Genomic DNA, 20,245 nt, shown 5'->3' with positions numbered 1-20,245 from the left:
CTCCCAACCATGTATAGACTCACTGTTTAGCCACAGAGATGCATTTGGCATCTATAGCAGAAGGATCACTGTAGCACAAGGATTGCATTGCCTGCTGAAATACACCATGGTCCTCTGGAGGTCTCAGCAGATGATGTAAACATTCTGTGTCTGGTTACAGGGACATAGCCAGATACTTCTTTGATCACTTCCCTATGCTTCATCAGCCACAGAATGGCCACGGAGAGGGATACAATGGATGAACAGTGAGTATGAAGAAAAGTGCATTGGTTGTTGTAGAGGGTGGAAGAGAATACCAATCTCTACAACAACCAAAAGACACAGCCACAACTAACACAGGCATAAGATGGATTTAAGCCTCTGTACATCATTAACGGGATGCCAGCCACTGGGAACTTTATCACATCAGCCTGCTGTCATATCACAATTTCACTAGTTTAAGAATAGAAGCATCACTGGTATCATTTCTTATCACATTTTTCATCATAATAATGTTTTGGTGATCCATGGTCACATGATCTGTTTCCTACACTGTCAAATGCCACCTTCCAGGAGGAAACGGGGAACAAGCTATCGCAGCTGCCAAGTGCCTCCCAAATACATGCAGAAGTCGGCTTTGGAAAGGCATTGGCCACTGCAATCATTGCTCCCCTCCCACAAAATTCAGGGATGCTGTGTGCACATTCAAACAGCAGCTCCACACAACTGCAGCTGCAACTGACCCCTGAATCCAGCAGCGTATGCACACAGCAGCCAGCTTTGGAAAGTTGTTGCCAGCCATGATCACTTCAAGGGGGAGGGGAGAGAAGGGAAGAGGGGCAAAATCATGGCCATTCACACCATGTAACTGCCAGAGAAGTGGAACTGCAGAGGAAGGGGCCTATCTCACCAAGGCAGTAATGGAATAACAGCAAGATTGAGAGCCTATTGAAGCATTTTGACCATCAGTGAAAAGGGGCATTAAGTAATGAATAGTAACCAGGAAGCATTGGACACAATGGACAAGATGTCATGTGATAAGTACTGGCCAAAGACACTTTTATCCTTTTTTCCAATTAAAATGCCAGTTTTATAGCCTAGTGTGATAAAGTCATGTGTTTATTGTGTATAGTAGCACATTAATTGAGGCATGTAGAAATCCGGGACCTATTGGTTAAGACTGCTCATCATCATTACTACTTATAATTTATACATGTGCTTAAAACATCTTGGGAAGCTCATAAAAATAAAACAAGCATGTTTATAGCCTTAAAACTTAGGGGGAAATGAAACAGAAAGAGAGGCCAAGAAGAGAAAAATACTCTCATTTTTTCCTATAATTTTGATTTTAATAGTCAATAAGTTTTTATATCAGCTGGGGTGCATTTACAATGTTAACTAAGATTTTTCGCTTTGTGACAAAACCCAGATTTTAAACATAAAGCTATGAACAGCCTAATTGAATTACTGGAAAACAAATGAATAAAAGATGAAATAAAACAGAAATGTGAAAACAATTGAACTGGATAGAAAATTAACCAAGACCGCTTTCATTTTTAAAAACAAATAGGAAGGAAATTTAATATTCATGACATTTATCAAAATATCCAATTCATGTGAAGTAAAATAAGCATCTATTGCATTAATGTTCTAAGAACTAGGATTATGTGTCATTCATTTCACCATGGCCATCAATCTTGTAACTCAAAAAGGGTAATCTGGCATTGCAAAGTGCAAGGTGGATCAAATGAAGAGACAACAGAAATGTAGTCCTGTGATGTGGTTTCAGTTTTCATTTATCCTTTTCCATCCAGACATGCTAGATGAATACCAAGCAACTCATTTCATTGGTTCAAAAAGCAACTGTGGGAATAGCAACCATAAACACTCCAGAAAAATAGTAATCTTCAGAACTACTTTTATATTAGGGATTTCTTTTGTTTCCCCTGCCCATGCCTCTTTTTATTAATAGAGGGAGATTAGAGTTAGTTTTACTCATATGCTTTGTATCAGTTTGGATCATCTACTTCAAAGCTATTATAAATGAGTGTGTCATCCTTTGGTGACACTTTTCGTAATTAATGGCATAAATGGGAAGCAGCAAATTCCGTAATCTGAATAATGTGTTTGCAAACATCTGTTATGCTGAGAGGAGGAACGGTGGGTGGGAGTGAGAAAAAGAGCCCTCAGTCATGAAATGGTTCTAGAAGTTTTTAGAAAGTCATCATGCAATGGAAGGATCAGAAAGAGAAATTTATTCTGTACAGCAATTTTGTTCAGTTCTACAAGAGAAAACCTTCCTCATGCCTTTTTTACGTTGCTCTCTTCAGATGATTGCTAATTAGGTTTACACCCTGATACAGTTTGCTAGTTGTGTGTGGACAGGTCTGTGCTTTGTCATCTTGACATTCCCCCCCGCCCTGAAGATGAATGAAAAATCATCAGGAGCATGGAACCAGGAGCAAGAAAGATAAATAACGCCAGGAAGCTGATCGCTGCCCGTCTGTCATAAAATTTCATTAGTTCTGACAGCCTGTACAACATAAGCAATGAATGAATACTAACTATACTTCCTCTCTGTCTCCTTCCATATTTCACTCGTATCGCTTAGCCCACAGAAAGCACCAAGCTAGACCAGCCTGAGAGGCAAGAGCTGCCAGAGCATTCACACACTAAATTATAGTCAACCCCATTAGAATTATCTTTGAAGCAGGTAGGAAAGGGGGTGTCTGTAGTTAAATTTAATATACAGCATTTCTCCAAGTCTGCACCTGATGAGCTCTTTCATGAAAAAACAAATGGGAGAATGAAATATTGTAAAATAGTTTGCCTGCCTGCATAATCTGTGAATGCTTCATATTCATATGAAAAAAGAAAATAAGTTTAACCAAAAAATCAGCAAATATTTGCTGAGATGTCTCTCGGTGTTAACCCCCCCCCCCCAAAAAAAAAACAATTAATACCCATTATATCACCTTGCCAAGACTGTTCTTCAAGTTTTGAGATTGTTTTTTAGACCTTGGACAAATACTGAGATTAAAAAATCTGGCAGCCCTGTGGGGCAGGAGGAGAGATTGCTTTGAAGCAAGTGAGGTGGAGAAACTGTAGATCAAAGGAAAGTTAAGCTACATACCTCTCCACTTCAAAATTGTCACTTCCTGCATTTCCCTAAAGGTCAAAGCCACTGGAGTTTTCTCAAACATGTTTGCTTACCCTGCACCATTTTCTTCTCAGACACTGTTTTTACAGATCACAATTTATTTGGATTGAAACTATGCTTAGAAAATGCTAGCTCAATTCCTGATAATAAGACCTGGTGTTAACACCAAGAATCATTTCTGTTCAGATTTGCCCAAGGTTCTTGCGACAACAATTATGTCTTAGATGTACACCCTCTGGGGCTGCTCATCCCTGCTCCCATGTTTTAAGGAATGAGAATGAACGATGTGATGCCTGTAATCACCCACATAAGATGAGAGGCTGTATGATGGTATTAATTGCTCAAGCTGCTGCTACTGCTGCTGCTTCAGAGGAGCACAAACTCACATTTTCTCAACAGACATTTCATGTGCTTCCTCTAAATTTAAGCATGTATAACCTTCAGAAGATTTTTTTTTAAATGAGGCCTGGCACACAATTGAATATACTGTAGCAGATAATGAGAAACTGTTCATTCCTATAGAAAATTTTATATTTTCCCTCATCCAAAACTTCAGGAGTGTCATGGCATATAGTTTCTGGGAGTTGTAGCAACAACAAAAGCAACAATAACAATAGAAATAATAGTTTCATTTGAACCAGCAACTATTTTGAAGCCATTTAAAAAAAAAACTGCACAGAGATTAATGTACATAACAAATAAGGCTTTAATTACGCAACAGCCTTGATGTTCTCAGTTCTTTACAGTCTTTCTCATTCATACTCACAGTGGCCCTCTTCAGATATATGGGAAAACATCCCATAACATCTTTATGCACCGTGGAGGGAATGTATTTGCATTGAACAGTACTTGGCAAGTGTCAATCACATGGCTTTCCCGCCTAATCATGATCCAGTTTGGGAACCCATTGTGATGTAGGGTGGTATTTCTTTTGGACTATGTGGTCTGCTTTCTTCCAAGAATTCTTTGGCATGGTAGGGGAGCTGTCCAGCAGGGCAAGAATCATGATCACTTTGGGGTTTAAGGTAAGATTACTCAAACAACAGCAGAGCTGTTCAGCCAGGTTACCAGGGAGGAATCTCAAGACAAGACACAGCTCCAAAGAAGATGTAGAACTAACAGTAACTAGATTACAACTGAGCAACCAATTTCTTAAGCAGCAAGCAGGCCCTGATCCAGCACATACATCAGTTTATCACTAGTCTTCCCAAGCAGGTCTCATGGTTGATAGGCCTTATGCTGCTAAATTTGAGCTCATTTAGTAAGGACTCATTTCCATCTGTGGCCAGGATTCTATTGTGTCAAATCAGTCATATAAGAAACCACAGTGATTTGACAGTTCTGTTGCTCATGAACTGAGTCATCTAGGACCCCATTGTACAAATAGAAGTTATGCTATCCCCATGGCTACTGTCATATACACAATAGCAAGCAGTGGTGACCTTGTGTTACTATGCTAGTAGGGCTTTCCATTCTGCTAATATCATGCAGGTTCCTAGCCTCTGCTCCTGGGGTCTCAGAGATTATGCTATAACATCTGGAGCTAGAGGACATGTGATGCTAGGATGCATCAGATATTCCAGTTCTATAGCTCCCTGGATAGGAAAGTCTTCCATAATGGCACTCTCATTTATAGGGCCTCCATAAGCTGAAGTTTACTTGATGGCAATTATTATTGTAAATGATCCTACTCTTTCCTCCTATGCTATGGAGGACCCCATCCCACTTTCTTTAAGGCCTTTCCTGCTCCCACCCTCTTAACATCCATTGTTAGGTCTTTCCTTATCAGAAGAAAGGAGGAGGAGTATTTTCTGTAGACACTGTGAGATAAATCTGTATTGCTGCATGAGGAGGGCAGCTTGTGAATAGTTAACAGGCCTCTTGGGGTTTCTGGGGCTGAACCTAAGCTTGATTTCATTCTGACTATCTAGGACTATTTTAAGTGCATCTTAAGTCAATTGTTTTCCATGGTAGTTTCTCATGGCTCACTTTGTCTGGCTCTGGGGCCTATGTGTCTTAATAAGCAGATAGTATCTTAACAGTCTGAAAAATTGCTGTGTTAGGGTGGAGACACCCAAAAAATGTCTAATGAAGTGAAGTAGCCATGCCTTTGAGTAGATTTAATGAAAATCCATTATGATCTTGAAAATGTTAAGCTTTACTATAAGGTGATATGGTCTGGAGAACAGATAAGACTCAGGGTTCAGTATTGCTCTAAAAGGCCCCATTCAGTGTGGATGTGTATTTAATTAATAAAGTTCATTTTCACCTAGCTTTCAATCTGATTCTGTCTCCAGTGTATATTAGTTCAAATAGTTCTTTCTGTTTTATTATTTTTATTAAGTACATGGTATTTATTAATGTAGTTATTAGATATGTTTCTACAGTCTTTCACTGGGATTTTCATTTCCTTGAAACAGAGATGGCTCTTGTGAGTCTCTACACAGTGAACTGCTTTAGAGAAGGAATCTGATGCAACAGACTCTCTTTTGCATCACACACCAATCCAAAACAAACCTTCAACAAACATTCCCTCCTCCAGAGTTTCTGGTCAACCAGTCAGGAATCTCACAAATAAATAGAGTTGTGGCTCCATGGGTGAGCTGAGAATAAATTTGTTTCAGAAATGAGATGGAAAATAGAGGTCAAGCTTCCTTAGTGAACTGGTGGCCAAATGCCAAAACTAGTCACCCAAGGGCAGCATAAAATGATTCATTTGTTAGCCTGACCCAACAAATCTTGAAGAATGAGCTGCTACACCTCTCTTTGGAACTTTATCTTGGATTTCTTAATACAGCCATGTCTCTTTTGAAATATTAACATTATCAATATTTTGAGATATTTATCACAGCTTTAGCATGCAAAACACTATTCAGTTCAGGCTCATTTATGCTTAGAACAATATTATTAGGTCCTTATCAGAGCCAACTATACTAAGAATCAGAACAACTGAAACATTCTGCCAGTGAGTTTCGCTTCAAAGAAACCCGTAATATCCACAAAACAAAATAAATATCTAATCCTTATGATTGTTATCCAAAGCTTAAAAGTGTTTGTGACATAAGGTTCTGATTCCTTAAATTCCTTGATTCCTTGAATGTCTCCTTAACTGTTTCTAGGACTAATCAATTTAAGAAAATATTTCTCTTTACCTATGCATTCTATCATACTCTGCTATATAGTTATTGTAAATTTATTGCAAATTATCCAGAACTGAAATATGAACTCTGAATTGCCTAGCTAAGTATAAAGGTGTTTTCATGAGGATGTGTACTGTATACAGATATTTTATCATAGTGTAGATTTTGTGTTCTAGAAACTGAGTGTATTATTCATTGAGTTTGCATCCTGTTTGTGGATAAAATGCTTGAAGATTTATTAAAAAAAAGTCAAAATTGAGTAAAGCAATCTGGAAGGGAATGTACACCTGGAATCTGTGTGGGCTTACTTCCACTGTGTGTACTGTGTGCACTGAATCTGATTTCTGGAGACTCTGCTCCACATTGACTAGTACTCAAAAGAGCCCTTGAAATTGTTGTCAATAACTTTCTGAAAGCATCTACTCAATGAACTACAACTATTTTTTAAATAAAGTAAATGGTGTGTAAATAAACGATGTAGCCACAGCTCATACGCTGTTTACAGATTTGATAATCCCATCTCAAAGAGGATAAAATAATACTGAAAAAATACAGCAGACAGCAAGAAAAATAATCAGAGGTGCTGAGCACCTTCCGTAAACAGGAAGAAGAAACAGCAGGGGCCACAATCAATGTAAATAAAATTATGGATAGGTAATCAGCAAAACCAAGCCAGAAAGAGTTATTTATCCTTTCGGGTTTAGCTACAATGAGAGGGCCCTCCATAAAGCTATCACACAGCAGGTATAAAATGAAGTATTTTATATCATTGTATTTTCAAGCCTCCTTCCAGAAGTAGTAGTAATAAGTAGTAATATACAGCTGAGTTTCAAAATTGGACAAATTTAAAGGACACAGAGATATTAGCAGTTTTCAGTCTTAGGTAGAATATTGAAAACATGCCATTTCATGCTTAAAATGATTCTCAAATAACCAGGTAGTGGATGCAGAACACAGAAAATTGATAGGAAATATATATACTCCAAAATCCAGGCTTGCTGACCTTTGAAGTAAGAATACTGATGATTTTACTGGCAGTGCAAACAACTATGGTACAAGTTATTTGTCTGGAGTGCCTGTGCACATTGTAGGAAGAACTTTACTATAACTCTACTGTACAACAGCAGGGAAATGAGGTATGTGATTAAATTCTCCTTACCATGTGGACTTATGATTTATTTTGCAGGTTTTTGGATCACCACTCAATGAGCATTTGGGGCAATGAGCAAGTAAAATAAAACTCATACAAAATGCTTATCAGGACTGATTTCCACCACTATGGTAGAAAATACCATATAATGTATACAGGACTGTCCTGTGTAAAATGTAATTTATCTACACCTGGGAACAGGATACCAGTTTGGATGGGCTCCTAGAGATTGTTTCATGACACTGTGGCAATGCTTCCATTTGATCCCCTGACTGACTCTATGTAGATAGTCCACACTAGGCTTCAATAAATGCATGAAGATGAAATTATTTTGTTGGTTTCACATTCCTCTTACTTTCATACATTTATCCGATCTTGCAAATAGAGCCTACATGCATATAGCTGTCTGTCAGCTGTTTCTGTCCATGCAATCTGAGACCTCAGAAATGCAGAGGATAGATTTGCAGAGAGAAGCTACATCAGTAGGCTCTGCACACAAGGTCTGATCCACATGTGTAGAAAGAGGGAAGGACAAGACCCTTTGAAACACCACTCCAGTCACTGACAGTGCCTAGACTCACAATTTCTGGACCGGCCTAGTATTTCAGTTTTGATATTTTGACACATCAGATCTTATATTTTAAGACTTGGTACAAGTCTGCTTTTGTGCTTCTTACATGCTAACAAGGACTGAGGTTGCTTATCTTCACATCCACCATATCTGCACAGGCTTATTCATTTGCAGTCTGACAGTCATTCAGCATGAATGTTCCATATTTGCATATTTTTCTTTTCAGTACAACTAATGTGCTGGCTGCCTCTCCCTCCCTCCCTCCCTCCCTCCCTCCTGCATGCAAGGCCCTCCTATGAAGGTGTATCTGGAGTAAAATACCAGCCTCTTCTGCAACAGAGGGCCCATTAACAGCTGCACACAAACAGCTAATGGACTGCCATAAAGCAAGTATGGGGAAGAAACTGCTTGCAGAATCGTATGCCAAGATATTTCAGGTTTAGTCATTGAAAAAACAAGCACATACACAAACACTAAGATGCCATCTCTGCCAGTAATTACTCTTATAGCATTGTCCTTGGGAGAGAACATCTGTTGCCTCTTTGCCAACTGTCTTATCACTCCTGATGCCCTCCTGAGTATCTAGGTTTGTGTTGTAGTAGTCACTTCTGTTGTCCTCTGATTCCTTGTTAATTGTTCAGGCTTGTCAGATGCAGCTGAAATCTTTTGCTCTCCTTTAGCTTCTGTAGTTCTTTGCCACTCAGGAGTAATTTGTTTGTTCAGTACCAAGGATGAATAAGGATTCAGTGGGAGGAAAGGACATGGTTTCTGCACATGCCTCCTCTGACATTCTACTGTATTGGCAAAGAGAAATATCGTTACCTTGGCAGATGATATTCTTTACACTGATCCAATCACAAAGAGGCAGGGGCATCACTAGGGGGGGGGTGGGGGTGGGCTGCACCAGGTGATCATGTGACATCCTAAGGGGTGTGAGTGACAGCACTTCTCACCAAACAACTGCCTTTGGACAGAAACAGGCTGTGGCTTTCACCTACATCTCTTTAAAATGCTGAAGAGACAGTGTGAGTGGGGTGAAGTCATAGCACTTCCATTCTCCTTCCAAAGGAGGACAGTAGTAAAATCATGCCTTTTGCCCAAAAGATTTTTTCAGCATGACAAAAGACATACTTCTACAACCATTTCCCTCAGGAAGAGAATGAAAGTGCTTCAACAGCATGAAGAGAGGCAAGGAGAAAGCTGCTTCTCTCTTGCTCCCTCTCAGTATTAGGAAGAAAAGGCATGGGGTGAGAGATCAATAGGATGGAAAGTGGTTTAAAAGCTGGCTGGTTCTTTTGGAAGAACAAGAGACTGAGAGGAGGTGGATTGTGAAGAACAGGAATGATCTGAGGAGATTGATGGGCTAAAAACGGGTTTAAACTCTGGCTGAAGTTCTTTTCGAAGGATAAGGTGGTGAAATTTGTCCACCTGTCCTGAATGGGGTCACGCTCCCCCTGAAGGACTCAGTCCGCAGTCTGGGGGTGCTTTTGGACTCGTCGCTCCAGCTTACTTCTCAGGTGGATGCGGTGGTCAGAAGCACCTGCTATCAGCTTCGGCTGATACACCAGCTGCAACCCTACCTAGGCCGGGAGGACCTTGAAACAGTGGTGCATGCCTTGGTAAAATCTCGGTTGGATTTCTGTAATGCGCTCTACATGGGGCAACCCTTGTACCAAACCTGGAAGCTTCAGCTAGTACAGAATATGGCAGCTAGGTTGGTCACTGGATGTTCCAGGGCCGACCATATAATGCTGACTCTGTATGATCTCCATTGGCTGCCTGTTCGCTTCCGAGCACAATACAAGGTGTTGGTTATACCTATAAAGCCCTAAATGGCTTGGGCCCAGGGTACTTGGAGGACTACCTCTCCCCATATAATCCGCCCCACACACTCAGGTCATCTGGGAAGAGTTTGTTGAGGATCCCAACAACGAGATATGTGTCAACCTCACAAAGAGCCTTTTCCATCTCGGACCCTGGGATCTGGAACACCCTTCCCGAGGAACTCCGCACTGCCACCTCCCTGGACCTTTTCAAAAAGAGACTTAAGACCTTCTTGTTTCGGCATGCCTTCCCCGATGTCATTGGGACTCCCCCCCTATATGTACAACATTATCGAGCGTATCAGCTGGCCTGGTTTTGATGTATGGTTTTAATGTGTATTTTTGGAATGTTGTTATAAGTTTTATTTATGTATTGCAATTTTTATCCTGTATTTTGTATTTGTCATTGCAATTTTTACTGTACACCGCTATGATCAACACAGAATAGCGGTCTATAAATAAAACTTATTATTATTATTATTATTATTATTATTATTATTGATTGAGAGGAGGAAAGGGAGAGGTCAAACTAGCTAAGTAGCAGCTACAAACCCGTGAATAGTCAAAACCATGGATGTGAAGCCTGTGATTGTGGAGGGCCTACTGTAGATGATGGAGTCTTTCCAGTGCATCCCAAGTAATGAGTAAATCTCCCCTAGAAATTAATTGACAGAGGGATGGCAATTGCTTTAAATTTCAAAGATGCTTAAAGAGTTCCAAAGACTGTGCCATGAAAGTGCAATGTGAAAAGAGTAGGAAGGTTCTGTATGAAGCAAAACAAGAGACCAGAACCTAAGGGCCAGTCTGTATGTGGAATCATATGCTCAGCCATTTTCTAGGCTATGTCACTTTAGGATTCAAGTTAGGAGTCAGCATCCTCTTCTTGATGTGTTATCTTCTATGTTCAGAAAGATGTGTGAAGGTGTTAGAATACCAACTAGATTCACCCATAACTAGGAAACTATTATGTGGCTGATGTACATCAAGCATTTTGTACAACTTTTCTGCACAGTCCACTTTTCTGCACAGTCCACTAGTATCAACAGCCAGCTAATCCAGAAGCAGAAGGAGACAGCAAATTGAAAGTTACATCTTGGTGCAATATTAAAACTGTAATATTTATTTACTTACTGAATTTGTATCATGCCTTTCTGTCAACATGGAAGTGCCTTGGATGTCTTTCCAGTATAGAAATATTCTGGATAGCTATTTAGAGGACAACATATCGCCAATGTTCTCTTAGTCATCTTCCTAAATGGATAGGAAGGGCATGGATATACATATCTCCAAAGAGCAATCCCAGGCAAGGAGACAATCATGCCATGATCATACTGGCCAGAACAGTGCCCCCACCCAAGAGGAAAAAACTGCTCCAGATCCCCCATCTATGGCCTGGCTTCATTATGGCCTTATATTTAAATGAAGCAAAGCACTAGACCTACCCTCCCAGGCTATATATTGTGAAATATTGTGGCATCTCTAAATGTGATGTGATAGTTTGCAGAAGAAGGTGTTAAAAATGATTTGCTTGCCTTTGTAAATAGTAGCAAGGGGGGATATAGCTGCAAAAAAGAGCATAAAAGCTCAGCCTTACTACCTCTCTTGCTATGTAACCATATTTGATGTCTGTACAGAAGACATGTACCTTTGTACCTTTTTGTACCATTTCGTCTGAGACTGAATAACACTTTTTTTGCTTTAGTCTGATGTTTGTTTTCTCCCACATAGTTCTTGAGTAGAATTTTTCTGCTTCTCTCATGAACTATAGACTTCTGCTGTTCTGTTCTGAAACAGTTAATTTATATCACCACTGCCATCATCCTCATACTGCCTTTTCCCATTGTCTGGGACTCAGGGCAGTTTAAAACAAGTGAAAGAAACATAGCTAAAACATATACTAAAATATTCTCTAAACTGTCACAAGGAACCTCATGGCGCACATGGAAATCACATAGGCTTGGAGTGACCATTCAAAAGAGATTCAATGCATACATGAATTATAATGGAACAGCTTAGCTACTAGTGATACAGGCACACAGTAGTACTTTACAGCTTAAAAAATGAAAAGGAAAGTGGGGGGGGGGACCCAGACGACCTCATGCCCATCTGTAGACATCATGGCACCTCGGCTCCTTTATGGACCAGTTTCAAAACTGACCTCAGCATCACATCACCCTGTAGACCTTTTCCAGCTGACATCCTAGACCCAGAATATAATTCTCAATTATGTCTCAAGCTGCCTTAAGCCATTCCAAAGCTCGGGAGTGGGGCAAGATGTAATCGACAACTCCCCAAAGGGGAATAAAGGAGTTCTGAAAGCATATAGCAATGCAGTCATTCAATGGGCGATTTATTTCATTTCTTCAACTGCAGATGAAAGCAGAAATATTAAAGCAGCTCTTCAGATAAAAGTAGCTTTTTAGATAGAAGTTGACAATGTAGTAAAACTAGCAACTTATATTAATGTCAGATTGTTAGATTAGACTAAAGTAGTGGGGAGGGAAGCACTAATGTATTTGTAGTTATCTCCTATCCTCTCCCCTTTTCAGTAGTAATAAAAAATAAAAGTGATTGCCTGTTTTCTATAAAGCCATGCTGATGTTTAAGACTATTTCAGACATTCAGTGTCAAGCTAGTCAGTTGACATCAGTTGATAATCAATGACATTTGGTTGCATTTATCAAAGAAAAAGAACACAACTACAGTAATGAGAACATCACCACAACCATCCCATTGTGTCATTCACAGTGCTCATGAATCTTCCCAACAGTGTCATGAGGTAGGATAGGTTGACAGATAGTGAATTAATCGAGACCACTCAATATGCTGTATAAATAAGAGAATTAGAGCATTGCTATATCCAGATCCCAAGTATAACATATTATTATTATTATTATTATTATTATTATTATTATTATTATTATTAACCTTTATATATAAAGCACTTTATTTACACAGCGCTGTACATACAATCTTTTTAACTGGACAGTTCCCTGCCCTCAGGCTTACAATCTAAAAAGACACGACACAAAAGGAGAAGGGAGTGGTGGAGGGGAAGGGGCCTTTCTAGTAGGATAATACATATAAAATACATAGCAATACAGGAAATGATTCAATAAAACAGACAACAAAGAAACATCAAATATAATCTATTGTACTACCCAGTTTCCCTTCCTTACTTGTAATAGAAGCGTAAGAACTTTATTAAATGCAGCTCTTAAACTTCCATTAAAATTAAATAATAGTGCCTTAGGCAATACTTATTGCACAGCTCCATCTCTATCTTATAGCTGCCTTCCTTAGAAGAGCTCATTGATGGGGAAAACCCATCAATAAGCTCCCAAGTGCATTGGTGTAGGATTAGTTCTCCAGTGTGATAGGCAGTTCCAATACTGGGCAGTCCCATGATGTCAAGGTTAGTCCTTGTCTCTCACTCCTTTCCCCCTTCACTATTTCAGAGCAAGCTGTTATTGTTGTTTTACTTTAAAAAAAAAATTCTCCCCAAATCTACTGTCACCATCCAAAGAAGAAATGACAGCCATCTCCTCGCAAGGAGACTCTCCTTTCTTCTTTGGCAGGTGGGAAGGGCATGCAGAGATCAGAACACAGCATTATAGCAGCAATGCAGAAATCAGATTGCATGGCCATGGATCACCAGAACAGGTCTAAAGTGCTAATTCATAGAATATGTGATAAAATTGGTGCAAAACTGGTATGCTCCTGTTATTAAACTAGTGCAATTGTGGAAGGACAGTAGGAACATGTGACAACATCCTAAGACGAGAAACCTGATGTCACTACAGCCTTAGGCATTGCTCCAGCCCCCTGGCAAGGTCTGCCATTAGTGTCTGCCAAGCCTTCCCCCTTTCACCTTATTGCCCCTCCCTTGCAGGTAGGATTCTGCGGGTGGGACCCTGGACAGCTTCATTTTAATTTCCTACAATAATGCCCCGCAAGTAAGGTTATTGCAGACAAAACAAAAAATGGTCCCCATCATGATGTCCATAGTGGTCCTGCCCTTTGTTCTCACAGCCACTGCTAGGACTTACAAGGGGCCTCTCAGACCTGAAATTGGCTCAGTATGGCAGCTTTTACCTCTTTAATCATGGGGCTTATGATCCACTCTTAGGAAAGTGATGTGTCTTAAGAAATTATGTCTCTAATGGGCTTCAAATTCCTGCTATGTTGATGGAAAAATACCCTCAGGCATTTGAGTTCTCATTTGGGGATCATACTGTATTCCCTAGTTTTACATCTTTCTCCAAGATCCATGTTTACTCTTTTCCTGGAAGCTTCTCTGTTTGTGTGCTGCTGACATATCCTGCTCCTTCAGGAAGAGCACCTGACATTTCTAGATGCCTTACCCACCTTGCATAAAATATTACTTATTATTTTAATCCCAAAAGCATTTTAATCCTTTGAGGATTCTTATGGTTTGATCAAAGCCTTATGCCTGAAGCCCTCCCCCACACTGATTCTATGCATGTTTAAACCTCATGCGACCCATATGCTTAGCATTAACCTTATATGTCCTCCTATGCCAATCTTGAACTCTGATGCACCCTCTAAGAGGGTCTCAAAACAATTTTCCTGGCCAATTCCCCTGAACCTTGACTACAGCTGCTGGGCTATTGATTCCCACAGGTAGCATAGGGAGTCTCTAAGGAACCCATGGCTTTATTTTTAGAGAACTGTCCTCTTGCCCTGCCTGCTTCACTGCTTTTTGGCCTTTCCCCCATTTCTGATATCTCTTTGTTCAATATCCCTGAAAAACTAGAAGACATGACATTGTACCCTGTCTTTTATTACAAGAAACTGGAGGAGTTGCTGGTAGCCTATCCCAGGAAAAGCAGGGAGGGTCAATTTAGTTCTTCCTCTCTGTTGTAATTCTAATAAAATTTACCCTTCTAAAGCTCTTTTTGTACAGGGGAAAAAACCTCCCATTGGTAACAATGGAAGCTTCCCTCCTCATATATACACATATATCAACTTGTCTATCAGGACAATTGGATACAAAATGATCTAGGGATGACACTAGCTCCTTGTTCACTCAAGAAATGTTTCTATTTTCAAATATTCTGGGAGTCTTGAGAAAGACTACAGGAAACTGCCCCACCTGTACGCTCTTAACTGCTCAGGGAATAATAGTCTAACAATACTTCAGCTGACACCTCAGGTAGGAAATGTCACTCTGTTGACTTTTCCTCTTGGGCAGGAATTTATATAAATTAACCCACTGCTATGGCTGCTTGCGCCAACATATGCCTTAAATGTAAACCGTCTGAACAAAGAACATGTTGCTTATGTCAATGAAGGATGTCCTCTGGCCCTTCTAAAAAGGCAAGATACAACCCAATAATGAAAGCTAGTGTGGCTACTATTCATACTCTCAGCAGAATAAATATCCTCAATAATAGTAATGTCCTGTAATATTCTTTGTGGTAATCAGTGGGAAGGGACAGGGAGCAGTGGCTATACAGATGCTGCTTTTGACCATTTAAACATGTATAGGCATGAGCTCCAGTTTGTCAAACTGGCAATATTAACAGGAGCTTGGAGTTTCCCCTCCAGCCAGAGAAATCTCATCAACTGCCTTAGTGTGGATAGAGATATGCAGTTCATGGCCAGCCTTTGGCCAGTTTGGGCAAGAGCCCGGCCAAGAATCTGAAATAGGGGAGTGAGTCATCACAGGTTAGGCTTTGGTGAATGTGGCTTTATAGCTGGGCAGAATTTGTGAAAGAGCTGGTATCAAACAGACACAACTCTTTCTTGAAAGTTGATGTGAATTCATGAACATGTTTTCCCTGACTTGAATAAGCATACTTTGGATCACCTGATCTCCAGGTATAAACAACTGCTTCAGTGCGAGCCATTGATCCTGTGACTCATGAAGTTTTGGTGTTATGTTTTGTACTGACAGCTCTGAGAGGAAGAATTGCAGCTGGTCTGATAGAAAGCTGCTTTGTACATCCGGGTTGGCCCCCTTGTTTTTCAGGTGGGTTATAGTAGGCTCTGTATGTTATAAATGGCAGCAGTGCCTTCTCCTATAAAACCCTATGAAAGCCCTTCACTGTTCTTGTGCATTTATTTTCCCTGCTCAGAGGCCACTGAGAAGAAGCACATGGAAACTTTTAATTAAACAGTGGGATGGATTCCTTTCTGATAGAGCTGAATGGTTTGTTGGGCTGTTTTAGTCGCTAAAGGCACAGGAGAGAAAGAAATTAGAGCTTGCCCATTAACTTGGACTTTCTGGTTTAACAGGGAGGGGAAGGGGGCTCTGTTGCCTCCAAGGAAAGGCTTATAAAAAGGGCATAATCAACTGAGAATTTAATTGGTTTTTGTAAATGAGTGGGGGGCGACAGCAGTTCCCATTCATTTCAATGGGGCTCACACAGGAAAACATTCCAAGGAACTGATGCTCAGAAGTTTTAAAAGCAACAACAGGGAAAACAGTGAAGAAGAAACATGCCATGTAGGAAGCAGAAATAGCAATATTATTATTAATTAAATGGCTCAGGTTTTATACAGTTCCTTTGCATGTTCAAAAGCACTTGATTTACTTCATCTTCTTGCAATGTTTCAAATAATACTCCTTGAGGAATATAGTCCAAAGGCTGTGCAAATGCTTTGCATACAGAAAGACTCGAGGGCCATTCACATTACAATTTACCCCGGTTCTGAAATCGATTCTTGCATGTGAAGTTCATATTCACCCCGAATCCCCCACAAGCGAATCAGAGGCTTACACACCCGTTCCGTGGCAAATGCCCCTTAGAGCGGGTTAAAAGAAATCGGCGCAAATAGCATTTCTTTTGAGAAACCCCGGGTTCTGTGGAATATGAACTTGTCCCCGATCATGACCGGGGCAAATTGAGGGAGGGATTTAGGTCAGAGGGTGGGCAAAGGGCAGGGCATTCCCTCCCATCATCAGAAGGGAGGGGGGAGGAGGAGGAGGAGGAGGAAAGAGCCAAAAAAAGGGGAATCTGGATGCAAAAGGGTGACTTTTGGGCTGCAGAGAGCTGTCAGAGAGAGGTGGGAGGGGTGGAGAAAGTGATGAAGGAGGAGGACGAAGAGGAGGAGGAGGATGAAGAAGCTGGGGGAAAGAGTCAATGGGCATCCCCGAGGAAGGAGAGGGTCTGAAGGAAGTAGTAGTAGGAGGAAGATTTCCAGGGGGAATTGGGTTGCAGGGCTACGCTGGGGCATGTAGGGAAATCCAGCTGCAGCAGAAGCAGCCTCTTCTATTTCTGATAATTTCCCTTTGATGTGTATTTTTTTAAAATTATTTTTGGCAAAAAAATGCGCATGTTCTTGGCAATAGATAGATAGTAAGCAGGAGCAAGGGTCTTTTCAGGGCAGGTGGGGGGGGGGGCAGAGCAAGACAAGCCTCTCCTATCCATCAAGGACATTTTCCCTTTGATGTGTATTCTTTTAAATGTATTTTTCTCTGTCTATTCTATGCGCATAGTCTTTCCTTGACAGCTGGATTGCGAATGAATGTTACAAACCGAATGTAATGTTGCAACTTGGCAAACTGATACAGCTTTTGCTAGGGCAGGCTATTATTTCCTTTGGAATGACTGCTGAATGAATGTTACCAATTGAATGTAATGCTTCTCTTTCCAATTATGCAAATTGACAAATTGATACAGCTTTTGCTAGGAATTCAGGGGTAGCCTAGGGAGAACCATAAAAAAAGCATCCTTTTCTGGCATTCCGAGGTGAGGAATTAATATTATTGATATTATTATTATTATTACCTGTGTATGAGACATTCTGGGGTGGCAAGGAATGGGGGATACTGGATGCATTAACTTGCATTTTGGGGTTGAAAATAGGGCCAGGGGGAGATCATAACCTGCACCCCCACACACACACATAAAGAGGTTTATTTGACAAAAGGTGCGCACTTTGGGGCATTTTGTGCCTGGCTCTTTAAAAAAAAGGAGGGGGGAGGACACTTCCGATGCCCCTGCAAACTGTCACCTATGACGATTGCTTGATTGACAGCAGGCGCCCTCAAGTTAAACTTGATAAGGCATTCGGGTTAAAATGCCCCTCAGTCGTAGTGGGCACTTGCTAAGGGAGCGATTCGTGGGAGGGGCATCCGGATCTACCCAGTTCCACCCACGTTAACTGGGCCAGTGGGAATGGGGCCCTTGTCTCTGCTGCTCCTTATCCAATGTCTCCACTTAGATTTCAGATCATAGAATAATCAGGTGTCTGAGGACAGGAAACACCTCTGCCTAAGCTGCTGCTAGCCAGACTAGACCAGCCTACTGGGCTAGGTGGGATACTGGTCTGACCTAATAAAGAGCACCTTCCAATGTTTCTAAACTCTGTTAGATATCCACATTGTTTTATTCTCTAATAAGAAATTAGAAAGTACTCCAGTTGGAATGTATGTGAATAGAAGTTGAGGCTTACATATTATGAAACATTAAACTAGCCTCCCAAAGGAGAGCTTTTGTCAAGATTACTGATCTAAAACCATTCTAGATCTCTCCTTTTATTGAGGGCGGGGGGGGGGGGGGGGATGTATGAAAGTGAAAGCCAGCGGGACTGTAGTTATGGGGGGCAGATAGAGAAAGTATCCCTCCAACTAAGAATTCTGCTCCCTTCCAAGGAAATTTTCTTTCAGTCCCCAAATTTCTAGCATTGCAGTAACTTAGTACTTTAGCAGACTGTTCAGAGATAAAGCGTAGGCATCCATAGAAAAGGGACAAGCAAGATTACCAAAGGAATGCAAGCACAACAAATATACAATTTCTAGATATGAATGATTTTCAATTTTCACTCTCTGTAATGCTGGAAATTTAGGGACAGGAGGAGAACCTGAAAGGCTGTATCTCCCAGTACAGGGGTCAGCAGCCCCCGGCCCGCAGGCCACATGCGGCCCACCGAGGCCGGGGGACTGGCCCGAGCCTGGTCCTGCCGCCTATTGCCAAAGGCCCTGCGCTGGCAGCAATCGGCGGCAGGACCGGGCCACTCGCGCAGGGCCTTTAGGGGGCCGCCGGCCTCCTCACACGAGAGGCCAAAGGTCTCTCGCGCAAGCACGCGGGGCCTTTGGGGGGCTGCTGGCCTCCTCCCTCCTTCTCGGCCTCCGTGGAGGCCGGGAAGGAGCCCACGGGGCCGAGAAAGAGGGGGAGGCCTCCAGCACTGGCGGCTCCCGCCGGCTCACTTGCTGACCCTTGATGGGGGCCTGGGGCCCCATCAGTGGCCGGCAAAGAGGGGGAGGCCTCCAGCACTGGCGGCCCCCACCGGCTCCAATGCCGGCCCCTGATGGGGGCCTGGGGCCCCGTCAGGGGCCGGCAAAGGGGAGGAGGCCTCCAGCACTGGCCCCGCCCCCGGATGGTGGAAACTCCACCCCCGGCATGTGGCTCCGCCCCCGAAGGGTGGAAGCTCCCCCCCGGCTTCAGCCCCCCAGTTGTCTGAGGGACAGCAACCCGGCGCCCGGCTCAAAAAGGTTGCCTACCCCTGTCCCAGTACAAACCTACAAGAATGCTAAGATCATCAGGGAAAGCCTTTCTCTTGGTTCCACCACCATCACAGGCTCACTTGGTGAGGACACACAGAGAGAGTCTTTTAAGTGGTTGCTCCCACCCTCTGGAACTCCTGTCCATGAAAGGCTAGGCTGGCACCTTCCCTCCTTTCCTTTCACCAACAGGCAAAAATATTTTTGTTCAAGCAGCCTTTTAATATATAATCACTGTCAGGGAGACTTTTATATGGAGTGTGTGTTCTATGTATGTTTGTTAACTTTTTAAAGAAATTTTATATTGTTTTAAAGAGATTATTTTAATTGATATTAGATTTTTGTTATTAAGGTTTTAACCAGCTTTATCTGTCAGCCACCTTGGGTCACTTTCATGGCGCAGCAGAGCGTGGGCACTGCAGGAGCATGCACCATTCATCCTTTTGTCATGCGGCTTCAACTTAAGCTGAAAGCTGTACATAGTGTGCTTGCATATGGCGTAAGAGCACTGTATAGAGTACAGCCATTAGTAAACTTTTGTTTTAAACTACAAGCTACATGATTGTTATTTTTGAGTCAGCCTCAGTTCTTAGGGAAGCACAGGGGCGAAACAGATGGACCCTTTGTGGTGACTACCTGGTGACTTGGGGGTGTGGCATTTAGACAATGCACGCCCTCAAGCCACCAGCTAACCATCATGAAGCTGTCTGCTTGACCACATGGGGGCAGCTTTGCAGCACTCTGGTGGTGTGGCATTTAGAAGCTGCACACCACAGGAGCACTGCAAAGCCATGACAGTGGCGGAAAAGCCGGCATTTTTCTGGCTCAAAAAGGAGTGGCTTTCAGCCGATTTTTTTTGCACCAGCAAACAGTCAGGGTGGGGGCATGGCATGTGGTTGGCACAGCCCCAACCCAGCATTCAAAGGGGAAGCATTAAGCCGCCCCTTTAG

The sequence above is a fragment of the Sceloporus undulatus genome, chromosome 2 (assembly GCF_019175285.1).
Source record: "Sceloporus undulatus isolate JIND9_A2432 ecotype Alabama chromosome 2, SceUnd_v1.1, whole genome shotgun sequence".
NCBI lineage: Eukaryota > Metazoa > Chordata > Lepidosauria > Squamata > Phrynosomatidae > Sceloporus > Sceloporus undulatus.
This window is presented reverse-complemented; position numbering follows the sequence as displayed.